This window comes from Gossypium arboreum, chromosome 10 (genome assembly GCF_025698485.1).
Source record: "Gossypium arboreum isolate Shixiya-1 chromosome 10, ASM2569848v2, whole genome shotgun sequence".
Classification (NCBI taxonomy): domain Eukaryota; kingdom Viridiplantae; phylum Streptophyta; class Magnoliopsida; order Malvales; family Malvaceae; genus Gossypium; species Gossypium arboreum.
This window is the reverse complement of record NC_069079.1, coordinates 46186818-46194351: the sequence shown is the minus strand read 5'-3', so window position 1 is coordinate 46194351 and position 7534 is coordinate 46186818. Positions and strand designations below refer to the sequence as shown.

Here is a 7534-nt window from a genome sequence, read left to right as displayed (position 1 = left end):
AAACGCCATGCGAAAATGGCTAACTTGATACATAAGTCTATATTATCTTGATTGTGTTTTTGTGCTTGTAATGTTTGAATATGAAAAAGGTGAAGTTGATTGTGGTTTGAACGTTTGGTTGATATTTTGGTGTATAGTAGATGATTCGGCTATGCTATGTATTAGGTGTAAAACATGCATGTTGTAGTCGGTTGATATTAGATAATGTGATTTTGTTATAATATACATAGGTGATTTTTCACACGACCGTTTGGTATGAATTTTGATTGGCTTAAAGATCTAGTTTATGGGAAATATTATGTATGCCTTTTTAATATTTTAAGTTATATATATTTTAATAGTGGTGCTTTCGGCTAGGTTGCTTAGTTAATTAGATTTGGTTAAATGGCCAAATAAATTTAGAAATGTTTTGTCATTTGGAGGTGGTATATAGTTTTCCATGCATATATGATATTTGCAGTGAATGCATTGTATGATATGTCTTGATTTTAAATAATTACCATTTGAATATTACTTATGTTGTTAAAACAAGGATGATATATGTGTTATTAGTAAATCAATTTTATTACTCATGTCACAGTTGAGTGGTTAAAAAGACTCGTTATTATGCATGTGACTTGGTCAAAAATTATGAGTAGGTCTCGTAATGCTTCGTAACCCACTTCAAAAACGGATACGAGTTAAGGGTGTTACAGTGCAACATTACCTGGTTTACCCCTACCACGTCTACCTTGAGTGTTCATAATGGTATTTTATGAAAATCTACAATTTTAAGCAATTAATACTTAAGTCAAGTTTTCAGTTTGCACTATATTTTTTTCCTATGGTTTTTTTACTACTAGAAAGTTTTCTATAGTACCTGGAATCAAACTTCTTGGACTAGTATTTTAATAAAAACCTACTGTGGCTTTTTTCCCCAAATTTTTCCATCATAAAAATGATTTATTTCTATGCATGCATACTCCTTCAAAATTTCAATCTGTGTATGGAAAATCTACGCTCTGATACCACCTAATATAACATCCCCGGCTCAGCCTAAGAGTTTCAGCTAAGTCAAAGGCATTACATTAATCATCGAAGTAATCTGGTAACACCATTTTTTTCTTTGAGTTGATTTGTATAAAGACTGTTCTTTTGTTTTTACGGAAAACATTCATTAATCAAATTGCTTTTACTTAGTAATCTAATTACAATATTATTAAAGTGAAGTTTTTGATAAAACAATTAAGGTTTAGAAAGACTTATCAAAACTTTAAGTATTTTGCAAAGCAGCAAAAAGCATTATTAAGAATAATAGTTTTATAAACCAATTAGCATGCATTTATCGAGTATTAACTAAATATCATACTTAAAAATTAAGAAGCTAAATAATTCCAAACAATAGTTATAAAAGAATTAAATAATTAATAATTTTACAATCTGTTAAATAAATCTAAATAAACGATTAAGGAAAGCTTTAATGGAAACTTTAAAAAAAAAAACAAGATGCTAGTCCGACGTTTCTTAAATACCATTCTGAGTCCTAGTTTTTTGTATTGCCTGAGAGATAAGAAAAAAGGAGGTGTGAGCTTATGGCAGCTCGGTGTGAGTCAAATTTTTAAACCATTATATATAATTGCTCAAAGAGTAAAGCATTCAATATATAGCATCATAGCAAATTAAGCATAATGTAAGGAGTATTCAATAAATCAATGCATGTAAAAATTATGTTCATGATGCAATGCAATTTTAATTCCCACCCATCCATCCTATTCGTCCTCAAACATCGCTCGACACTCCAAACACATATCAATAACTGACCATCCCAGATTTTCTCAGTGACAATGGTCGTTCACTTGTCATCCGTGACGATGACTTTTCTATAATAACTTACCATCTTGGTCTTTTGGTTTTGATGGCTTTTTTAAACTATCATCTCGATTTATTTAGTTTCGATGACATTGTTGCCTACTTCATGCAGCACTGCCTTTCCTTGTTGACCTACATTGTCACTTTCTCCTACGGAACTCTTTCGTCCTCCATACCCAATTTCATGTAATCATTCACATAAACTTAGCATATCATGCTATTTATCAACAATCGATGTCATGCTTTTCAAGCATGTTTATTATCTCATACTATCATCAAATGACATGTTTTCATGCATTCATTCATATAAATTAAAATTTCACGTATATAGATTTTTCATGCAAATTAAAACTTGTAATGGTATATTAGCCTTAGATTGTTTATCATACTAGTTTGACTAACACATACATAACAGGTTTGTAACGACCCGTTTTTAGTGAAATTGAAACAGTGATTTTGGGACCACAAATTCAAATTTCAGAAATTTATTTTAATATTATTTTAATATCTATAGCATGTTAGAATTATAGTATAAAAATTTCGTTAAGAAAATTTACAGTTTGTATGCTCAATTTGTGAAAAAGGACTAAATCGCATAAAGTGCAAAAGTTATGTTCTATTAGCTAAAGGTATTAAATAGCTATAGAACTTAAATTGGAGTCCTTATATGGTAATTATACCATTAAATGAGTTAGTGGATGTGCATGACCACACGGCCTAACACACGGGCGTGTGGCTGGCCATGCAACACAAGTCAGAGAGTTACATGGGTAAGGACACAAGTTGAGACACGGCCGTGTGGCTCACATCGAATGCCCACATGGCCTGAGACACGGGCGTGTGACCCTGTACATGAAAAAATATTGAAATTTTGCTAATAATTCTCTAAGTTTCTAATTTAGTCCTGACTTGGTTCTAACGTCTAAATTGGGCCCCAAGGGTCTATTTAAGGGACAAAATGATTGAATATGATTGGATTTGGACATGAGTAGTAACTGATATGAATTTACTGTATTTATTCTGTAAAATTTGGTAATGCTCCGTAACCCTGTTCCGGCGACAGATATGGGTTAAGGGTGTTACACCTTCATCAAAGCAACAATCTCATGCTCACCGAGCCATTTCTTCTTGGACAAGATATCCTTCAGAAACTTCATGTAGTTGGGCATTTGTTCTAAAGCCTCCACCAACAGAGTGTTAATTTGAAGTTGCTTTACAACATCTAAGAACTTCTTGAATTGTACCTCTAGATTGAAATAGACAACTTATTCTATTGAAGTCTTTAAGGATATGGAACTCTAGGTTGATACAAACAACTTTTCTAAGGAGGTAAATCTGCAAAAAAAAAGGTGTTAGCTTTTCAAAATTTAATGGTTTAAGGTTTACCTTATTATATTTTTCAGCATCTAATTTTTTTGGTGTAGGAACTTCAACTGTAGGTTGACTTTCCTCCTTCTCAGTAGGCTCATCTTTAATCACAACCTTCTTAGATTCCAAAATCTTACCACTTCTTAACTTAACCACTTTGACTGCTCCTTACCCAAATTTCTCAGACTTTATCACTCAGCAAGACTCCTCGTGGTCTACTATAAAGCTCAGTAGCTAAATGACCTATCTGGTTCTCCAGATTTTTTAGTGTTGCTACTTGACTTTGGATCAAGGCATCATTTTTCTCCATGTACACCTTCAAAAAAATCCTCTAAACTATTTGATGACTCAGCTTGAGGTGGTTTTAGGGCTTAATGGTTAAACCCTTGGGATTGGTTAGGTCCATGCTGCATCTGATTGTTGTTCGGTCCATTTCCTTGGTTACTCTAGGAAAAGTTCGAATGATTCCACCATGATGGATTGTAAAAGTTGGATTAGGGTCCTTGTCCACTTCTGTTTTAATACTGATTCCTTACATAACAAATTGACTTGGGGTTTGAAGGGCAATTCTAGAAAGAATGACCATCCCCATAATATACATAAGAAATTACATCATACTAACTTGGTGATTGAGCTGCAAAGTTATTTAAACCATTAGTGGTAAATTGTTTTAACATTAAGGAAATAGAAGATGATTAAGCAGAAAGTGAAATTAGTGCATCTACTTCATGCACACCGACTGCTTGTCTACCTGAAACTACTCGATTTGTCGGCCATTGGTAATTATTGTTGGTGATCCTCTCGATGATATCTTAAGCCTTACTATAAGACTTAGATAAAATTGCACTGTTTGTAAAAGCATCAACCATTAATCTTGTGTGTGCATTGAGATCGTTATAAAACGTCTCCGAGGAATCCAATGACGAGGACACTTACGAAGTAATTCCATGAATCTTTCCCATGCCTTGTACAAGGACTCGTCTTCCAACTATTAGAAAGTAGTTATCTCATAACGCAACTTTTCATTTTTGCTTGGTGGAAAATACTTTACCAAAAACCTTTCTGCCAATTCTTTCTAAGTAGTTATTGAACTTGGTGGCAACAAATTTAGCCATGCTTGTGCTCGATCTCGTAACGAGTACAAAAACAGTTTTAACCTCAGTGTTTCTTCAGTCACACCAACTATCTTGAACGAATCACTCACCTCCAAGAACAAACGAAGGTGTAATTGTAGATCTTCCATTGGCATAACACTGAATTGGCCCACCATTTGGAGCATTTGAAACATCACTGGTTTCAATTCAAATTGGGGCACTTCACAATTCTCGATTTAACTTATTAAAGAATGGCAAAACATATTGTTTGATGGTAAGATCCCTATCATTAGCACTAAGAATTGGGTTGTGAACTTGATTGACTCCATTACCTTGCCCATCATTTTGATTTCCAAGGTCCATCTCGGGTTGTCTTTGAGCAAATATTTTGCTTCTTCTTTGTCTAAAAGTCCACTCAATTTCAGGGTCTACAAGTAATAGATCAATGATTTGATCAATGCTCATAAAACACCTAAAAAATAAATATAATAATAAATAATAAAAATAATTAATAAGGTTAAAAATTAAATAAATAAAAATAAAAACCAAGCTGTAAAAAATAATTTCACAAAAAAAAAATGATTAAGGCAATAGCCCCAGCAACGGTGCAAAAAACTTGTAATGAGAAATATGCACAAGTGTACACAGTTGTTCAGGTAATAAGTAAGTAAAATGAGTTATCATCTCCACATGGACTGTGTATGTTAATCGATTAATTGCAAAATTATAAATCACAATTTGATATAAAAAAAACTCAATAATTTTGGATTGTGATGATTAAATTAAGTAGATGCAAAGAGTGATCCCTAATGCAATTTTAATCTAAATGCAAATGATCTAAATGTATGAATAGATGACTTTAGCAACAAAAATAGTCAACATTAAATGGGTTAGGACAATTAGATTAATCAATTCAATTTACTTTATCATGCTTAACAATGTTCGGAAATACTTCCATGGCAACTCAGTCATTCATGAGTTTGGAAACCAAATTAAGTCCTCTCGGACCCTTTACTTGGTGAAATATGCATTTTACTGACCATATTAGACTAAGGGTTTCTTAGCATTTATGCAAGGTCATAGGGACATTTAAGTTTGTAATAGTTTAATTACATAAACCTAGAACCTATGCAAGATAATAGAGCTAACTAAAGATATTATGAACCTCAACTTTGTCACGTTTAAGGATCTAAATTGAGCATTGCACTTTTCAATTATGTGTCTACTAATTATCGTCTAGTTAGGATCGCTCAGCTAATCTGAGTGTACCCAATCACGTATGAATGAAATGCAACATGATATTAATTAAAAACATGATTGACCGAAGCCCAAACATATTAAACATGAATAAAATAAATCTTATTGAATTAACATAATCATCCTAGCAAACAAGATTTAAAATACAATAGTTTATGTCAAAAACAATAAACTCAAAGCAAACATAAATGACGAGAGGAAAGAGTAAACTCTATTAAGTTCAGCAGCCTTTCAGATCTATTCTGACTGATGCGCTCCTCTGTTCTGATTGATGCTTCTTTGCTAAGGGTTTCAAGGTGGCTGGCCAAAGAATGCTTTTGACAAAGCTTTTGTGGCTAAAGGATGGAAGGGAGATGATGGCTATGCAAAGGAAAGGAAGAGGAGAATGGAAAAAGGGAATAATAAATTAGAGAATGAATAAGAAATGAATGTTGAGAGATGATGGATCAGGGATCAAGGATGCATAGTATTTATAGGTGAAGGTAAGGAGGTAGAGTTTTCTAAAAATAGAATTTAAATTCCTTCCTTTTCTCTCACATATGGCCGACCACAATTCATGGAAAAAAAGGATGACTTAGTCTCCACATTTTGAATTCAAATTAATAGCCATAGGTTGGATGGTTTCAACAACAAATTTGTTAGGCTGATATCTGATTATTTTCCAACTGTAAGGATCTTCAATTAAATAACCCAAAGCTTGCTTTTGGGAATCCATCTACTTGTGTCGAAACTGGGCTTTAATTTCCCCTTGTTGGATGGTTTTTTAGTCCAATAATTTAGCAGACATGTCCATCTTTTAGTACATCTTTTACTGGGTCAAATTAACAACCTCATGACTCAGTTTTGCATGGTCTTGTCGTCCACATGAATTGATTTGTGCATGTCCATGTTTCATCCATATTAATTACATCTTCAATGGTCCTCTTACATAGTGAAAAATCACATATTAATAAATTAACATGAAATAATATAAATATGTGCAAAAATAATGTAATTAAGCACAATTTCACATACTTTATAAATTTATGCCCAATATTACTAATTAAGTAAAATTCACTTATTTTAATCACAATTACTCAAGATTAACATATTTATTAAGTAAAAATGTGGTAAAAAGATATAGAAAAACCCTATATAATTTCGAGTTTACAAGACTCACATCATTCCCCCTTTCCTCAAGAAGATTCATCCCCGAATATTTAGCTGCACAAAAAGAAAAGGGATTAGAATAAATAACAATAAAATAAAAAAAATATTACCTAAGGTTTCTTGTGCGCCAAAACTACCTCTAGGATCAAAGACATTATTTCGACCCTTCAAATTAGCTTTGATCATGGACATCTCCTTTAAAAACAAGGTATCAACACTAAACAAAGAAATATTACGCACATGAGTGTTTAAGTAAAAATTAACTGTAACTTTCTTTGAATATGAAAAATCTAGAATTATTAAAAAGAATTTCCAAAGATTAGTTAATAATTTCACATAATTATCAAAATCTAGAAGTTTAATATTATTATGTAAAAATTCATATTAAAAGTCTAAGGCCTAAAATTTTGTTGCAAGATCAAATGCATGAAGTTCTTTAATAAACCTATTGAATGCAACAAAAGTAATCTTGACATACCTAGATAAACTCATAAAATCAATTAAACTTTCAGACCAAGGTTTAATAAAATTGGACCAACAAGAAAACATGTTATAAGGAAATATTTTACAAACAAAATCAGTAGCATACTTATAAAAAAAATTCAAGGTAGGCCTTCTTAAATAAATTTCTAATATTTCATTACCTTTCTTACCTTGTAACACCTATGGGGAATTATCAATATTCAACTTACCTCTTTCCCACAAGTAAAGTCTGTCAATGGATCCCTGAAGTCATGTAATAAAGAAACACCACTAAACAAATTTGAGTTAGGGTTAGTTAGAACATAATCATTCCTCACTTTTGTATGGGTATTTTC

General features: G+C 32.2%; 1 non-coding gene across 1 annotated transcript; it reads left to right on the top strand.

Moving 5' to 3' along the window:
- Positions 1-4130: 4130 nt before the first annotated feature.
- Positions 4131-4237, top strand: LOC128282849 (small nucleolar RNA R71). The gene has a single exon (XR_008273202.1). It is a non-coding gene; the product is annotated as a small nucleolar RNA R71 (small nucleolar RNA).
- The last annotated feature ends 3297 nt before the right edge of the window (positions 4238-7534 follow it).